The sequence below is a fragment of the Phacochoerus africanus genome, chromosome 15 (genome assembly GCF_016906955.1).
Source record: "Phacochoerus africanus isolate WHEZ1 chromosome 15, ROS_Pafr_v1, whole genome shotgun sequence".
Lineage (NCBI taxonomy): Eukaryota > Metazoa > Chordata > Mammalia > Artiodactyla > Suidae > Phacochoerus > Phacochoerus africanus.
Window position 1 is genome coordinate 74,520,594 of NC_062558.1, and position 18,967 is coordinate 74,539,560.

General features: G+C 48.8%; 1 protein-coding gene and 2 pseudogenes across 1 annotated transcript in view; all 3 read left to right on the plus strand.

Annotated features, from left to right (window-relative positions):
• ADAMTS14 (ADAM metallopeptidase with thrombospondin type 1 motif 14) overlaps positions 1-18,967 on the plus strand; it is a 113,708-nt gene that overhangs the window by 94,155 nt on the left and 586 nt on the right. The window contains exon 23 of the transcript XR_007132218.1: positions 9,760-9,876. The gene's annotated coding sequence lies outside the window, so the exon portion shown is untranslated. The remainder of the gene's footprint in view (positions 1-9,759; positions 9,877-18,967) is intronic.
• Positions 1,441-2,891, plus strand: LOC125115983 (60 kDa heat shock protein, mitochondrial-like; annotated as a pseudogene).
• On the plus strand, positions 2,870-3,873 carry LOC125116968 (60 kDa heat shock protein, mitochondrial-like; annotated as a pseudogene).

Consider the following 18,967-nt stretch of genomic DNA (forward strand, 5'->3'; position numbering starts at 1 on the left):
AGGGAGATGCTAGCACAAGCCCTAGAATTGCACTCTGGACTGTTTGGGCAGGGGCTTCTGTGGGCCAGGGTACCCAGAGCGTAGCCTACAAGGCCGGGGGGAGAGGGGGATCATGGGCCTCCGAGTGCAGTGTAGTCCTTACCGTGGTGGGTCGTATGGGCAGAGTGGGGGCCTCTAAGAGCCCCAGCGCCCTGTTTCTAATAGCAGTCCTTGCACATTTCATGGGAACATGTGAAGGCTTCCCCCAATCTTGCCCACAGCAGACATGGCCAATCCATCCCTGCATTCTCCCCCTGAGAGTCCTTCACCTAGTACTCCAGGAACTGACCTCGATCAGCTGCCATCATCAGGACAAGGAGCAGCAGTGTTAGGATCAGGAATTAAAAATTCTACACCATCAGGAGTTCCCGTCGTGGCGCAGTGGTTAACGAATCCAACTAGGAACCATGAGGTTGCGGGTTCGGTCCCTGCCCTTGCTCAGTGGGTTAACGATCCGGCGTTGCCGTGAGCTGTGGTGTAGGTTGCAGACGCGGCTCGGATCCCGCGTTGCTGTGGCTCTGGCGTAGGCCGGCGGCTACAGCTCTGATTTGACCCCTAGCCTGGGAACCTCCATATGCCGCGCGGGAGTGGCCCTAGAAATAGCAAAAAGACAAAAAAAAAAAAAAATGTACACCATTGGAACCTTTGTTCAGTCAACATTGGCAGAAGCTTAACATCTCAAAGCAGCACTGCAGCGCTCCAGTTGAGGCAGAGGGACCAAGCAGCCAGACCCAAGGAACCTCCACTGAGCTCTAGGGCCCTCTGCAGAGTCCAGTGCGGGGGCGAGACAGTGCTATGGAGCCTTTGGGCTTTAAGAGTCTGAGGGCCCCTGAGCCCTTCTGCTCATCTGAAAAGTGTTGGTGAAAGCATTCGCCTTGCCCACCTGTGAAAACAGGGTGGCCAGAAATCGCAAGGCACAATGGTGATAAATGAGAGTATCTCCCAGCGGTGACATTGGTCATTGAGTTATTTCCACTGTCTCTGTGGCCCTTCCACCCCTGTGGGGACTGTTGGCCTTGGAAGCCCAGGCCACAGCCCTGAGTTACCAATACCTCACTTAGGATGTAGGAAACTACAAGAGAATATCAGTCCTATGGTAACAATAAGAAAAAGCCAATAATCTACCGAGTCAAACTTCTTTTAGCCCATCGGGGACTGAGGTTGCAAAGCAAGCAAACTAAATTGCACAGGATGACAGGTCCCTCCAAGAAGAAAGAGGGCACACATGTTCTCCCTCCTTTGGTGGAGCATGGGACAAGGTGTCATACAGAGAGGCAGAAAATACAACTGAAATCGTAAAAATTATTATTATTTTTTTTTTGGCTGCACCCACCACACACAAAATTTCCCAAGCCAGGGATCAAACCCGTGCTGCAGCCGTGACCCAAGCCGCTGCAGTGGCAAAGCTGGATCCTTAACTTGCTGCACCACAGGAGAACTCCTGAAATTGTAGCACATTTTTAAAGGTTGGTGTGGGACTTCGGAGTTGTGGGCAGCCCCATGCACAAGGGCAGCCATCGCCTACTCACCAGCTCTCGTCCATGGACCTCCACTGGACACACATGGGAAAGAGCTGGGGCAGGACAGCAGACCCTTGAGAGCATCCCTTGGGGCTCTGACCAAGTTTGAGAGGGCAAATTAAGGAAGCAGGGCCTATTTACAGTGCATCTGGCACAAAATACTTGCACATGGAAAACTAGAAAGCCTTGCTGAGAGAAGTGTAAGAGTTTCTAATTAAAGATGGACTGTGTTTATGAATCAAAAGCCTCAATACTATTAAGAAATCAAATTCTCCCCATAATGACCTGTAAATTTAATGTATTCCACTCAGAATTCCAGCAGAGGGTTATTATTATTTTTTTTTTTTTGCATTGGCAAACTTTCTCACTCACCACTGCTGCCTGTCTCGCTGCCTGCACGCCGTGCTACTGGCCCCGCAGAAATGTTTTGACCATTCTCAGTCCTTTACCAGATTAGGCCAGTATCCAAGGCACTGGCTCCTCATCTCACTCGGGCTTACACCAAAAATATGAAATTTGGTGCAGATGCCTGAGTCTTAATGCTTCAAGGTATAGACCTTTTAGCCCAGGCTGTAGCCATTACTATGGGGCTGAAGGGAAGGACAGTGATTATTGAACAGAGCTGGGGGAGTTCCAGAGAGACAAAGGATGGTGTGACTGTTGCCAAATCTATTGACTTAAAAAGACAAATATAAACATACTGGTGCTAAACTTGTTCAAGATGTTACCAGTGACACAAATGGGAGTGGCATCATACTGCTATTCTGTTCTATTGCCAAGGAAAGCTTTGGGAAGATTGGCAAAGGGGCCAATCCAGTGGAAATCAGGAAAGGTGCGGGATTAGCTGGTGATGCTGTAATTGCTGAACTGAAGAAGTCTAAACCTGTGACAGCCCCTGAAGAAATCGCACAGGTTGCTACAGTTTCTGCAAATGGGGACAAAGAAATTGGCGCCATCATTTCTGAAGCAGTGAAAATGGTGGTGTTATCACAGTAAAGGATGGAGAAACACTGAATGATGAATTAGTAATTATCGAAGGCATGAAATTTGATAGAAGTTATATTTCTTCAGATTTTATTAATATATCAAAAGTCCAGAAACGTGATTTCCAAGATGCCTGTGTTCTATTGTGGGAAAAGAAAATTGCTAGTGTCTGGTCCATTGTTACCAAAGTTCACTGTAAGCCCTTGGTCCTAATTGCTAAAGATGTGGATGGAAAAGCTCCAAGGACACTTGTTTTGAATAGGCTGAAAGTTGGTCTTAGCAGTCAAAGCTTCGGGTTTTGAGAAGTTCCCATATGGTGCAGCAGGTTAAGGATCCAGCATTGTCATAGCTGTGGCTCAGGCTGCAACTGTGGCCCAGGTTTGATCCCTGGTCTTGGGAATTCCCCATACCATGGGCTTGGGGAAGCTTCAGGTTTTGGCGACAATAGGAGGAACCAGCTTAAAGACCTGGCTATTGCTACTGGTGGCACAGTATTTGGAGAAGGACTTAAATCTTGAAGCTTTAAATCCTCATGACTTAGGAAAAGTCAGAGAGGTCATTGTGACCAATGATGATGCTATGCTCTTAAAAGGAAAATGTGACAGGGCTCAAATTGAAAAGCACATTCAAGAAATCATGGAGCAGTTAGATATCCCAACTAGTGAATGCGGAAAGGAAAAACTGAACGACCCTCTGGTAAAACTCTCAGATGGTGTATAGCTTTGCTGAAGGTTCGTGGGACAGGTGGTATTGAAGTAGATGAAAAGAAAGAATTGCAGAAGAAGTTTATGCGAGATGCTGCTGAAGAAGGCATTGTTCTGGGAGGGGCTATGCTCTGCTTTGGCACATTCCAGCTTTGGATTCAATAACTCAGGCCACTGAAGATCAAAATGTTGGTATAGAAATTATTTTTAAAAGCACTCAAAATTCCTGCAGCGACCATTGCTAAGAGTGCAGGTAGTGAAGGATCATTGAAAGTTGAGGACCTTTTGCAAAGTCCTTCAGAAGTGGGTTATGATGCTCTGCTTGGAGGTGCTGCGAATATGGTGGAAAAAGGAATCACTGATCCAACTAAGGGTGTAAGAACTGTGTTACTGGAGGCTTCTGGAGTGGCCTCTCTGTTAACTACAGTGGAGGTAGTGTCACAGAAATTCTCAAAGGAGAGAAGGATCCTGGAATGGGTGGCATGGGTGTAATGGGAGGTGGTGGCGGGGGGTGGGGGGCATGTTCTAATTCCCAGAACGGTGCTCTACCGCCGTTGACGTTGACGAACCGTGAGAGGAAGCCAAGGCTGTATTCCTCACCCATAACTTCAAGAGAGGTCCACTGAAGGAGGTGACTGGAGAAAAGTCTGGCTGACGTTTAAGAAAATCACTTGTAGGAGTTCCCGCGTGGCACGGTGGTTAACGAATCCAAACTAGGAACCATGAGGTTGCGGGTTCGGTCCCTGGCCTTGCTCTGTGGGTTAAGGATCCGGCGTTGCCATGAGCCATGGTGTAGGTTGCAGTCGCGGCTCAGATCCCGCGTTGCTGTGGCTCTGGCGTAGGCCGGTGGCTACAGCTCCAATTCGACCCCTAGCCCGGGAACCTCCATATGCCGCAGGAGCGGCTCAAGAAATAGCAAAAAGACCAAAAAAAAAAAAAAAAAAGAAAATCACTTGTAGCCATCAGTTACTAGTTTCAGGTGACAACATCAGATGATTTACTGCTGTCATCGTCTCTGCCTGTAGATAATGTTTATGGTATTTTTGAATAAAGACATTTGCACATTCCTGATAAATAAGTACAGGAGCCATGTACCAATGTACTGCTTTCAACTTAAATCTCTGAGGCCTTTTTACTACTCTTCTGTTAAAACCAGGATTTCAATACTTGCCATCACCAGATGAGAAGTTAAGAAAGCACCTTTCTGTGGAGAGGAAGAATAAATAACTGTACGGAGTAGAGAAATATCTCATTATGTGACAACCTTTGTGTGACAAAAATTATGTAAAATTTAAAAAGTGACTTTGGCAAATTGATTATAAACTTTTTGTGCAAATAAAGAGGATTTAGAATAGCCAAAACAATTATGAAAAAGAGCAAAATGGAATGACTTACACCAGTTGATTTTAGATTTACTGCGAAGCTACAGTAGTCCAGACGGTATGGTATTGGGATAAGAAAAGATGCATAGAACAATGGAACAGAATCAAACATCCAGAGATAGACCCACACAACCATGGTCCGTTCCCAACAAGGTACCCAGGTGATTCAATCAGCATAGGATAGTCTTTTCAATAAAATGGTGCTGGGAAAATTATGGTCCATATGGGGAAAAAATAAACCTCAACTTCCACCTCATATCATAGGCAAAAATTGACTCAGAAAAAATGGATAATCAACTTAAAGGTAAGTGCTAAACCCATTAAACCTAAAAAAATCCTTGTGGCCTTGGGTTAGGCAAAGATGGCACTAAATGCTCAAGCCATAGAAGAAAAGATTGACAAATTGGACTTGGCCAAAACTAAAAACTTCCACTCTTCCAAAGACAGTGGTAAGGAGTTTCCTAGTGGCCTAACAGTTGGGGACTTGATGTTGTCACTGCTGTGGTGTGGGTTTGATCCCTGGCCCGGGAACTCCCACATGCCACGGGTGCACCTCTCCCCCCAAAAAGTGGTAGGAAAATGAAAAGATAACCAAAAAAACAAAAACAAAAAAACCACAAACTGGGAGATCTTTTCACATCATAATCAGATATTGGACTTGTAATAAAATACATAAAGTATTCTCAAACAAGTCAATAAAAAATGGGCAAGAGAGTTGTACACTTTATTGAAGCTATACAATGACAAATAGGTACAGGAAAAGATGCTCAATATCAATAGTCACTAGGGAAAGGCCAATTAAACCTGCAAAGAGATCCTACGTCACACCCACTAGAACAGCTATAATTAATGTGATTGACTACATCAAGGGTCGGGAGGATGCTGGACAACTAGAGCCTTCATACATTTGGGTGGGAATGCAAAGTGGTACAGCCACTTAGGAAAGCATCTGAACTGTTTGTTATAAAGTTGAACATACACTTACCTACAGATCAGCAGCGGCTGCCCTGTGTATTCACATGAGGGAAATGAAAACATTTATCCACAAAACAACCTATAGGCAAATATCCACAGGAACTATCTTCAAAAGAGCCCTCAACTGGAAACAACACAAATAACGTGCCAAATGGTGAATGGATAAATACACGGTGGTGTATCCATCGGACAGAATGTTAGCAATGAAAAGGCATGAAACGCTCAGGCTCATGGGCAGCATCAGCGCGCACAGATCTGCATATTGTTCTGCTAAGTGAAAGAGCCGGGCCCAGAAGACGACACACCGGGCGAGTCCCTTAGTAGGAGATCTTGGAGAAGAGGAAACGTGAGGACAGAAAACAAATCATAGTTGCCAGGGCCGGGGGTGGGATCGGGGGTTGGCTGGGAGTGGTTGTGAGGGAACTGGTAGAGGGATGGAGGTGCTGTGTCTTGATTGTGGTGGTGGTTACACACTTTGGTCACATACATTTTAAAGTGAATTTTCTTATATGCAAAGTATATCTCAGGATATATATATATATATGTACACGCACACACACATATATATACATATACACATAATTTTTTTTTTTTTTGGTCTTTTTGCTATTTCTTGGGCTGCTCCCACAGCATATGGAGGTTCCCAGACTAGGGGTCAAATCGGAGCTGTAGCCGCTGGCCTACGCCACAGGCACAGCAATGCGGGATCCAAGCCGTGTCTGTGACCTACACCACAGCTCACGGCAATGCCAGATCCTTAACCCACTGAGCAAGGCCAGGGATCGAACCCACAACGTTATGGTTCCCAGTCGGATTCGTTAACCACTGCGCCACAACAGGAACCCCCATATACACATAATTTTAATCACATAACCAAGGTAATGGGAGACCTCTGTCACCCAGTGTCTCAACATGCTGCACTGTTTTTCTGGGGAAAACATCTTCCCCCACTTGGACAGGGATTCTTTTGATTCCCAGCACCACCATTTGCCACCTGGGTGGAATCGGGGAAGTTATTTTACATCTCTGAGCCTCGGACTCTCATCTGTAGAATTGCTGATCACTCCCTGAGGTGCTGAGAGCTGTGTCTCTGTGTACATACCTCAGCTGCAGGCCGCTGGAGCAGCGGCATGATCCATATTTGTATCTTTTTGCCTTCACCCCCTGCCTCCCAGAGGCCTCTGGGAGTCCTGGCTGCATGATGCTGAAAGGAACTTGTAAGGACAGCCAGAGGCACCCAGGCCAAGCTCTCCTCTCCTAGGCCAAGGATCTGTTCCCGCTGCCAGGGCTCCCTGGGCAGGGGGACCACCCAGGGCTGGCAGTGCCTCGCCCTCCCCAGAGCAATGGGGGCAAGAGGGCGCCTGCCCATGCTCAGCGACCTGGGACAAGCTCAGGGAGGCAGGAGGGAGGCCGGGCCCCACACCAGCTCTGGCCCTATGTGCAGCCTGCCCAGCTACCACCTCCCTCCCAGCCTCAGCTCCCCATTTGCAAAATGGGAAGAATATGGAACAACTCACAAGATTGACTCAGAGCAAAGGAGACAGTGTCTGTGAAAGTGCTTAGCAAATGAGGGGTTATTACTGTTTCTCAAAATCTAATGATGAATAACATTAAAGAGACCTACAGGGGGGTTGGGGAAGGGGGCTGGGGGCTGAGGGCTGGTCCAGTTCTGCCTCACAGGGCCCTGCTAAAAGCCATTTGGGGGCTTCCATTGCACTTAAGGAGAAGACGAAAACCCTTCCCGTGGCTGCCAAGGCCCTGCTGGTCATCCTCAGGGGATGCCCCAACCTCTGCTTCAGAGAACTTGGTGCACTTGTGACTTGATCTCAGTGGTGACTGAATAAGGCCTGTCTGTCCCCCATAACCATGAGTTCCATGAAGGTAGGACTTGCTCTCCATAAATGCAGCATTTGGAATTCTCTGGTGGCCTAGAAGTTAAGGACTCAGCATTGTCTCTGTTGTGGCCTGGGTCACTGCTGTGGGATGGGTTTGATCCCGGGCTTGGGAACTTCTGCATGCCACGTGCATGGCCAAAAAAAGAAAAAGTTGGTGTTCCTGTTGTGGCGCAGCAGAAACGATTCCAGCTAGTATCCATGAGGATGCAGGTTTGATCCCTGGCCGCATTCAGTGGGTCGGGGACCTGGCGTTGCTGTGAGCTGTGGTATAGATTGCAGGTGCGGCTCGGATCTGGCATGGCTGTGGCGTAGGCCAGCAGCTGCAGCTTCGATTCGACCCCCAGCTTGGGAACCTCCATATGCTGCAGGTGTGGCCCTAAAAAGAAAAAAAAAGGAAAAAGTTTAAAAAAAAATGCAACATTTGCAGGATAAACAGGCATACACAGAGGTGGTGGGTTCTCTGCCTCCTGTCAAGGTCCTAGAGGGCTCCCTAGATTCTCCGTGGGGACTGGGCCCTGGTAACCAAGAAGCCAGGGAAGAGGGCGGGGACCCATTGGGTCTTACAGCTGGAAGCAGTGTCCCCTTGGAGGAGCCTGTCACTGTAGGATCAATAACAGGCCTTCAGCTACTTAGGCCTTTAGTGCAGAGAAGATGAGCAGCAGGAGAATGTGTAGAAATGTCTGATCCCCTTATGCAAATGGAGAGACTGAGGCCCAGAGAGACAGTAAATGACTATGCCCAAACCAGTGGTGGCAGGGGACAGGTCAGGAGTCAAGATTTGCCGATGGTTATGCAGTTCCTGGCAGGTCTCAGGTCTCCTCTCAGGCCCGTGGCTTCCCACCCTCTGTCCCACCTAAGCTCCAGGTGTTATCCATGCAGGTGGGAGGAGCGTAGGCCCTGGTGAGGGGGATGATGGGGGCGTGGCCTCAGGAGCCTTGAGGGGAAAAGAGCAGAGACCAGACCGCCTGGGTTCCAGCTCTGACTCATCACCCGCTGTGTGATTTTTTGGCAAGTTATTTAACCTCTCTGAGCCTCAGTTGCTTCATCTACAAAATGGGAAGGGTAATAATAACCCGTTTCACTGGGTTAGTGTGAGGCATAAATGGTTTATTTCTGCATGTATCGCATACCTACTTTTGATACCTGCAAAGCCCTTAGGACAGTGTGTGCACATGGTCAGCTGCCATTACCATCCTCATTCCTCCCTCCCCCAGCCCTTCCCACACAGCCTCCCACCAGGAGAGTGTTGATGGGGGTCCCATGCAGCAGATGCAGCGGATCTGGGGATGGCCAAGAATATCTCTAGCAGGCTGTCCTGCTCCGGGCTGCTGAAGTCCAGGAACACGGCCAGGGAGACTCTGAGCAGAGGTGGCTGTGTCCACCAAGAAGCCATGGCAGTGGACTTGGGCAAGGTCACAGTGTCGGGGCTGAGAGGGAAGAAGGAAGGCATAGGCAAGAGGCTTTCAGCTACATGGGGATGCTGGGGGGTGTCCATCCCCGACAAATAGAGCTACCTCTTAGGACCCTTGGTCATGCCACTTGGGGGGATGCTGTTTTAAGGCAGGGGTGCCCTAGGACAAAGACTGCCCGAGGCTGGGAGTGGCTATGAGTGAGGGTAATACCAGCGGCTTTTGTGAGAGCTGAAAGGAGGTAGCCATGGGAGGAGAGAGATGGCAGGGAGCCTGATGGTAGGGAGTCGGGAGGTTTAACAACAGAGCCCCTCCCTGGGACCCACACAACTACAAAATCTTCAGAAATCCCAAACGCTCATTAGGACTGGATTCCTCCTAGCGATCTGTGCTGGAACCAAATTCTGCCTCTGGGCTGATATGAGGGGTGGTCCTAAGGCTGGAGGCAGTGGGTCCCCAAGTCTCTATGTCTATAGGAGCCCCAGAAATCTTTAGACTATGGGAACTGGGAGGATTCATGGATTTCTTACCTGGAATGCCATGGGCAGGGGAGCAGAGGATCAGAGCCACAGGGAAATCCTGGCAGGACCCCTGACCCAGAAGCCTGGGATGATATTTTTTGCTGATACTCTATTTAGGTCTGACAGCAGCAGTGGGCCAGTTTGCAAGGAGCTTTCACTAAATAATCGCATTTTCTCTCTCTCTCTCTCTTTTTTTGCCCATATCTGCGGCATGCAGAAATCCCCAGGCCAGGGATCGAACCCATGACAGAGAAGTGACCACACCAGATCCCCAACACACTAGGCCATCAGGGAACTCCCTCATTCTCTGTTTATTCTTCCACTTTACAGACGTGATCACTGACACCCTGAGAAAGGAAACTGCCCAAAGAAAGCATCCAGAGCTGGAAGGTGAGCCCAAGTGAGGGTTTGGCCCCAGAGCATCTGGGCCCTACGCCTAGGAGGCTGGTGAGTGAAGGGACTTGGCCAAGTCCCCTGGACCAGGTGGGGGCAGGCGAGGGATATTTGCTGGGTCGGCAGTGGGGAGCCTCCTACCTGCAGCATCTCCAGCTCCCCACCTGGAGCCTTCTCTGCACTTAGAGATCTTCCCAGGAGCTCCCAGGGGACCCAAAGCCAGGAGCCACTAGGGTGACCTCTGCTGGGGGTACGGGAGTCAGCAAGCAGGGGAGGGGGTGTTGAGGGCTGGGACTCCAGGATGAGTGGGTCCCAACCCGCTGGCCTGGGGAAGGGCAGTCCCTCCTTGACCTTTCCACCCACGCTGAATATTGCCAGTCTGGCACGAGACTCCCACCAAGTCGTGGGCTAATGAATCTCCCGCTTCCCTGGGGCCCAAACTGCAGGGCTGTGCTTTATTTCCGCGTGGTGCTGCATGAAAGAAAAAAATCTCTGGGATTCAAATGTATGAAAATCTCATCCCGTTCTAAATGGAACTAGGGGAGCTCACGAAAGAAAGCTCAGGAGGCTTTAATCAAGTAATTGTTAGGTTTGCCGAGGGAGCAACGCGCCAGGCCTAGTTGGTGAAGCAAAAGAGGTTTATTAAGGCATCCGAGGGGCACGGGCTGGGCTCAAGATGGAGCCAGCCCTGACTCTGAGGAGCTGCTGAGATTATAAAGGCTCTGTGCCTGGAGTTCTTGGCGGAAACGTGTGGCAGGAAGACGAAGAAGGAGGAGGGGAGGTCTGAGAAGGGGTAGGTGGTCGAGTCCTGGGACAGAGAGCAGATAATCCTTGTAGGTGGTTAATCTATGCTTCACATTCCGGGAAAGGGTGTAGATCTTGTGCTGGGCCCTACCCATGTCCTCAGGGGGGTGGTGGTGGTGGGGGCTCTGTCTCCATCCTCCTGGGAACCTATCAGTTATCACTATTGACCAAAAAAAAAAAAAAAAAAAAAAAAAAGAAAGAAAAAAAGAAACCAAAAACAGTGACTGCAAATACTTCTGCCTTCTAGTCGATTGGCAGAATTTGTATCACTGAGTTAAGCAGGTCTGCTCTGCTGGGGGCACTGAAAAAAGATGAGGCCCTTTGCAGCCACAGAGAGCACCCTTCATGCAGAGAGAAAATGGTTGTGGAGATGGGGTGGGGGGAACAGCAAAGACAGATGGCAGCGGGAGCTGGGGAGAATGGCTGGGGGCTTTTCGGAGGCACTTTGCCTGATGTGACCAATTCTTCATTAATTTTTTGGCAGTGGTTTCCCTGCAATCCTTTGGGAATGTCCACCCCCCTCCACCCACCCTAATTAAGGGCTTTGCTTGCAGAAGTCAGGATTTTCGTTTATGTTGGTGGAAATTGAGAAAAACGAAAGGATGCATGGGTGAAGATAAGAGTGAGCACAGCCCTGGAGGGGTGGGGGTGGGGGAGCAGAAAATAAGGAGCTGAGCAGGCAGCACCCCACAACACACACACACACACACACACACTCTCACTCGCTCACTCACTCACTCACTCACTCCAGGAATTCACAGAAACACTGGGGAAGACACCAGACTCTCCACAGAGATCCTAGCCCATTGAAACCCCACCCTGATATGGGGGTTTCAGCAGAGAAATCACTTCCGCTTTAGCATCTTTGTTGACATGGCAAGTGTTTGTGTTGAGAAGTTGAACGGGGGTACCTGCAAGACACTCCACCTTGTTCCCAGAGTCAGAGCCTTTGTGGAGTTGGAAGGAGCCTAAGTATTTCCTGGACCCTCAGCTTTACAGATGGGGACACCAGCCCAGAGAGGAAGCATGTACCTTCTCAGGGACACATGGCAGGCTTAGGGCAGAGCTGGGTGGCTCCTTTCGTCAGAGGGGTCGCAAGCCCAAAGTGAGGGAGAGGCTGGAATGGCAGGGGCAGGAGAGACACACAGGGTTGGGGGATCGGGGAGGCCACAGGGCCTGGCTAGGGGTGGGGTGGGGGGAACTGCCCAGCTGCTGCCAGGGCTTCCTGCAGACTCTGCCCGGGGGAGCTGGGCAGAGAGGAAGAAACCAGCTCTGGCTATTGCCTGGAGGGAGAAGGGCAGAGAGAAGGCATCCATCGGACACCCACAGTCCCCAGCCCCACCTCTATCATACCGCCATGAGCAGAGGATGAAGTCCTTCCATGGGGAGGTGGGTCTCAGCCTGCAGAGCCACCTCCACCACCACCTCCACTCTGGCCCCACCATCGGCGATGCCCAGATGCCAAGTTCCTTGGTGAGGCCTCCCATTCTCCTCAGGCCCCCTGCCCCCGCCAGCTTATTTTAGGCCTGGAACCTTTGGGTGACATTATGGTGGGGCAGCACCCACCTGGAGGTGTCTCTGGCCCCCACAGGCAAGTGGAGGGAGAGGGAGAGGGTGTGGGCCTCCTGGGCCAGCCCCTCATGAGTCAGAGCCCACCAAGGCCATCATGGCCAAGGCTCCAGGGCTGCCAGCACCCCCCAAACACCTTCTGGGAAGCAAACACCAAAGCCTGCCCTGGGGCTGTCTCAGTGCAGGAAGGGTGCAGAGGCTGGCAGGGGTTGGGGGTGGTCCTTGGAGGGCTGGTATGGGCGTGGATGAGATGGTTGCCCAGCCTACCCCAGCTCTTGGGTGCTCAGAGGCTGGACTGACCCGTTCTCTCTCCCTTCTGCCCGGGTGGCAACTCACAAGGTAATGAAAGGGGGACTTTGGTCTCCCTTCCTGCAGCCAGAGAATCTTAGGATAATGAAATCTCAGAATTACTGAATCATAGAATCCTACAAATACTTGATATTGGGATTCTAGAAATAATTGAAACATAAGATTTTTTTTTTTTTAGCTGCAGCTGTGACCTATGCACGTGGTGTGAGCATCTTTCCATGTGCCTGTTGGCCATCTGGATGTCTTCTTTGGAGAAATGTCTCTTTAGGTCTTCTTCCCATTTTTCAGTTAGGCTGTTTATTGTTTTGCTGTTGAGTTGTATGAACTGTTTGTATGTTATGGAAATTGAGCCTGTGTTGGTCGCATCATTTGCAAACATTTTCTCCCATTCTGTAGGCTGTCTTTTTGTTTTGTTTTTGGTTTCCTTTGCTGTACAAAAGCTTTTGAGTTTGATTAGGTACCATTTTTTTTTTATTTGTATTTCTGTTGCCTTGGGAGGCTGACCCAGGAAAACACAGGTATGGTTGATGCCAGAGAATGTTTTGCCTGTAGTCTCTTCTAGAAGTTTTATGGTGTCATGTCTTATATTTATCTTTAAGCCATTTTGGGTTTATTTTTGTGCATGGTGTGAGGGTGTGTTCTAACTTCATTGATTTACATGCAGCTGTAATCTGGTGCTATTATTATTCCCATGTCACTGATGAAGAAATGGGGACTCAGAGAGGTTGAGTCACTGGCCTAAAGTCACACAGCTAGCAAAGGGTAGAAACCATCTCTATGTAGGCAGCCGAAGGGAGATGGCACAATTAACAAAACACATCTGGAATTCGTATGCAGGACAGCATCAGTTATCCAGTAAGCGATATTTGCAAAAAGAAAACGACTCAGGCTCCTAGGATTAAAGTCCACTTGCTAATTAATCAAATGTTATAGCTAGTTAAAGTTCTCACACAATTGTAGAAGCCAAGACTCAGAGCAATGAGGTAACCACAGAAGGTCACACAATGAGAATTCAAGCTGGCTCTAAAGCCACCAAGCTAACCCTTCCACTTCACCAAGTAACTGCAGAGCTGGAACATGGTCAGGTGACAATCTGACCACTGCATAAAACCAAGGGGCCAATCAACACCTAGTGCAGTGAGTGGAACTGGATCGCCCCCTGAGAATTGTGTGTAATTTAGCATGTGGTAACATATACTTCACTCAGAAACGCTCCCTGATCCGTGACTGTGGGCGAAACCTTCTCTCTAGGGCTCCGTGATTGCGCTAAATGCTCCTTGGGCAACTGTTCCAGCCAAGAGCTTGCGCCCTAGTCTCAGGGCCCTGAGGCCACTGTTATGTGGATGCAGATCATAAGGGGGTGGGGAGCTCAGGAGCTGAGCGAGCAAGTGAGCGAGGCAGCCACAAAGGCACAGCCTGCGGGGCTAGGGCAGGGCTCTCAGATGTGAAGCAAATCTTGTACATGAGGCTGTGGACTCAGGAATGAGAGCTTGTGCTATGGCGGAACAAGGATCTAGTGTTTCCGCAGCTTCCAGTGTTTTAAGGGAAACCCTAAAACCTGAGGGTTGAGTCTGGTCTGCTAAGCCGGGCCAAGGTGGGCTGGACCATCCCGGCCCACCATGTAAGCATCATGCCTTGGAGCCTTCCTCTCCTTTACCTTGTTCTCCAACTGCAAGGTGTGCGGCTGCAGGTCTGGTGACCTTGAAGGGCCAGGACACTGCAAGCAGAGCCCCAACCCCCCCAAGACCCCTGCCCTTTGCTCTGGCTACACCAGTCTGGAGTGGATGCTGCTAGCAGTTCGAGAGAGAGGCCTGGGAGCCAGGGGACCGGGCTTTGGGCTGTGTGACTGAGGGCAGGGATGGTGATGTTTATTACCGGGAATCCCACTGAATTCTATTGTTTGAACTGAGAATCATAGACATTCAAGCAGGAAGAAGAGGCCTGAGTGAGCCGAGGGATGACCAGGGGGCCCAAAGAGAGGAGGGACTGCCTGGGGACAGATAGCCTGTGGGCGGCAGGATCAGTGCCACCAAGGCTGCTCCTTGGCTTCAGGAGAGACCCTGGGATGGGCACACTGATCATGGGCCCTTCATCCAAGTGCTGTCTGTGGTTGGGGCTGGACGATTGTCCACCTTCCTGCATGGAGAATGGGATTCAGGGCCCACCCCCTATCCTAGAGGAGGGGGACGGACCTGGAACAGCTTCTAGTAGGTACTGTTTTTCTCCTTTCCCAATGGCAGGAAGAAAGAACCTAAGCAGTCACTGTGCCTCTGATGGCAAAACAAAGCTGAGCTGAATGGGAAGAACAGCAGGGCTACACCCATCTCACACCCTTCACAGCCCCAGATGCAGAGGATGAGCCTGTGGTCCGACCAAATCAAATGTACTAACTCCGGCCAGTGAGGGAGTGTGGATGCCAAGGATGAAAGGAAGCGGGAGTGTCTTTTCTAAGGGCTGGGCTCCCCCTGATGGGTTTGGGAAGGGCCGCAGGAAAGCAGGGGTCAGATCGGGATTAGTGACTGTTTCCCAGGCAGTAGGAGGAGACTTTTTGTAGAGATTGACCAGGGATGGGGGCTGTCCTGGGGTGAGGGCAGGTTAGCAGTCTGGCAGCCCAGGAATAAAGGAAGATAGTGTCGACTAAAAAAATACAACCTCCAAAGTTGAGAGTTAAGTTTTTTGGGGAATGAAATTAGGACTTAAGCCCAGGAGACAGCATCTCAGGGAGCCCTGAGAAATGGCTCAGAGGGGGAAGCAAGGATATAAGACTTTTTGGGAGTTCCTGTCATGGCTCAGTGGTTAACGAATCTGACTAGGAACCATGAGGTGGGCTAACTGGAATCACTCCTTTGATCCCTGGCCTCGCTCAGTGGGTTAAGGATCCGGCGTTGCCGTGAGCTGTGGTGCAGGTGACAGACACGGCTCAGATCTCACGTAGCTGTGACTGTGGTGTAGGCCGGCAGCTACAGCTCTGATCAAACCCCTAGCCTGGGAACCTCCATATGCTGCGGGAGTGGCCCTAGAAAAGACAAAAAACAACAACAACAACAAGAATGAGTTTTTGCAACAATGGGGAGATAGTAGGAACAAAAGATTTACAGATAACCAGATTTACAGAGAAAGTACAGAAAACCGTTTCTATGGGAAGACGTGGGCTAACTGGAATCACTCCTTTGATCTGCTTTCCTGTGTTCCCTCAGGGCTCACTGGCCCACCCTCGGCAGTGGCTGTTCGCACAGGCACCTTTTCTTTTGTCCACCTAACTGCAGCCCGGGAGGCAGTGTTTCATATCGCTCTGAAATACTGCCCCCAAGAGCAAAGGGGGAATATTAAGATTAAGTCATAAAGGTGAAGGGGGAGTTGCAGGCAGTCACGCACTCATCTTACAGAAGTTGCTGCTGGTCCCCTGACAGTTACTACTAGTCAGTCATCAGTCATCATTGAAGGACTTCTAGTGTTTTTCTAGATACGAGGAGATGCGAGAACGGGGCTCATAAAAATCTTCTCCTGAAAATATCTACCTGGAGACCTGTTCTTCCAGTTTTCCCAGAGCACAGAGGGCCTCACTCCTGGTCTCCACCCTGAGCTCCACGCAGCGGGGCTGCGGGTCGGCAGCTGCCGTGACTCATGCTCTACTTCATGCAGAGGCTGATGGCAAGTCCAAACTTCAGCTCACAATGGCAACAGCGCTGTGGAGGGGCTCGTATAGGAACACACAGCAGTCCCACAGAGAGGGGATGATTATGGCATTTTATAATTGTGGCATGACTTTGGGAAAGACAGCATTTTCTGTTTACTTGGCAGCAGGCTTTGTCCGTGTCTGTCCCCAACCTGATGATGGCAGGGCTGCTTTTGTTTTTTTCAGTCCCAGTTGATTTCCACATGTTTAGTCTTATCCAGGTTTTTAATTCGCTCACAGCCAAGTCGGCAAAAATGGAAACACAATTACCAGGACAGCATCTCAGTTGCTATTTTTAATTCCTTTTGCATCTTCAAATGGCCCAAAGGAAATAAGAATTGCAAGAAATGGGTTACAAAGAAGGGTCTCAAACAAAATCACAAAAAAGCAAAAAAAAAAAAAAGAAAGAAAGAAAGAAAGGAAGTAAGGAAGGAAGAAAGAAAAAGAACAAAGAAAAATTACGGATGAAGAGAACGGAGACACAGTTGATTTACTGGCTTCCCAGGATCCAGTCTTCTGCGACCCTACTGTCCCAGGCAGCTGAAGAAGGAAATGGGGAGAATATAAACTGGTGACACTAGGACCCTCAAGCTAATATTCAGAGAGGAGGCTGCACACAGGGTCCAGTTAAACAAAGAGGAGAATCAACAAAACACATTATTGTGTGAATGAGGGGCTTGGCTAGAGGCTCTCCGGATCCAGATTAATCAAAAACAAACTGACAGGGTACCTTATGCAAAAATTCTCTGGGAAAGGAGGGAAGGAGGAAGGAATCAAAGAAGGAAGGAGACAGAGGAGGAGAGAATGCAAAGGGAAAATGACGTGTACGATCTGGCAGAACACAGCCAGGAACAGAAGAAAATACGAAATAGGAAATGTTTTGCATTCCTAAGAAATTAAAGACAACTTGAATTCTGAAACAAGAGACTGAAGTTGAGACAAAGCAACAGAATAAATTGAAAAGGAGGTAGTGGAGACTAAGAAAAGAAACAAGGACAAAAATAATACCACTGCAGAGTTAATGAGTAAAGGGATGTCAAGGGTAGAGCTGACATGATAGAAAACCAAGGCAGTGACATGGAAGACAGATTTGAGAAAAACCACACAGCATGCAGAAGAAATTAACCCAGCGTGCAGGGGAGGTAAATGCTAAGAAACCCTATCAACCCATGAGAAGGATGTACTTGGGAGCTGTTTGACCTTGGACAAATCAGTTAACCTCTCTTCTGAATTCTCATCATCTATAAAATTGTGCTAATAACATCTACCACGTGGAATTTATTATGGCGAGTTACTATGGGGTTAAGAGGATGGGCTCTGCGCATTCAAGCTGCCAGATTTGAATCCTGACTGTTAATTGTTCATATGACCTTGAACATGTTACTTCTTTTTTTCAGCTCCTTATCTATTGTCATAACAATAGTATCTACCTCATAAAGTTTAGGTAAGGATTACACACTTAAGAGTTAAAGGATATTGCCTTTTATAAAAAGAATTATAGTTGATTTGCAATGTTCTGTCAATTTCTGCTATACAGCAATGTGTACCAGTCATGCAAATATATACATTCTTTTTCTCATATTATTTTTTCTATCACAAGTGGTTGGATATAGTTCCCTGTGCTATATAGCAGGAAAGGATACTTTTTTTTTTTTTTTTTGCCTTTGCTAGGGCCACTCCCACAGCATATGGAGGTTCCCAGGCTAGGGGTCTAATCAGAGCTGTAGCCACTGGCCTACACCACAGTCGTAGCAACACATGATCTGAGCCGTGTCTGTGACCTACCCACCACAGCTCACGGCAACACCAGGTCCTTAACCGACTGAGCAAGGCCGGGGATCAAACCGGCAACCCCCTGGTTCCTAGTCAGTTTCGTTAACCGCTGAGCCACGACGGGAACTCTGGAAAAAATACTTCTTGACCTAACTTTATGAATATGTGAATATTTCAACTCATGCTATGCTTAAAGTGAAAGGCATTCCCATTAAATAATTAAAATGCTCTCTATCATCATTATTAATTAGCATTATTCTCTGGGAGTACTAGATAATGCAATCAGATCCAAAATTTTTTTAAAGGTTATAAATACATGAAAGGAAGTGTGGTTTGAGTCGTAAAAGGGTTCTGACAAGGGCAGCATTAGATGGCCAGAGGAAGAGGGAAAGACTTGATCTTTGTGGCTCTAGGGACAGAGCTGACTGATGTTTGAGCAGGAAACGTGATGAGATTTCTGTTGCTGTCATTTGTCCAAGCTGAAGTTGGACATCATGCCATGGGTGCTCCAGTGGCAGTCTCCCATGCACTGGTAAGGGTGCTGCAGAGCTTCTGAGGGACATTCCAACAGTGGGATCCTAAGGTTCTAGCCAGGAGGGCACAGCTTTCCCCTGCCTTTGCTGAAAATGGATCTCCAGCCTATTCTCATCTGATTAAGTGGAGTGGGGTCAGGGGGCCAATTGTTGAACCAGAAAACTGGGCAGGGAGAAACTGGCCCCCACGTGTATCCTTAAGCCAAGAGTCCCAAGTGTGCTTCTTTCATCTTCAAACTGCAGTCTGTTCCAGTCAGTGTTTACCCAAGTATGGTAAATGTACTCTGGCAGTACAAGATGAACTTAGGTGGCACTTGAAGGAACATTATCATTTTAAACATTTCCATGTATTTTCTTGTGTATGAGAAACTTTTATAAGGAACACATCAAAGAGTTCCCGTCGTGGCTCAGTGGTTAACAAATCTGACTAGGAACCATGAGGTTGCTGGTTCGATCCCTGGCCTTGCTCAGTGGGTTAAGG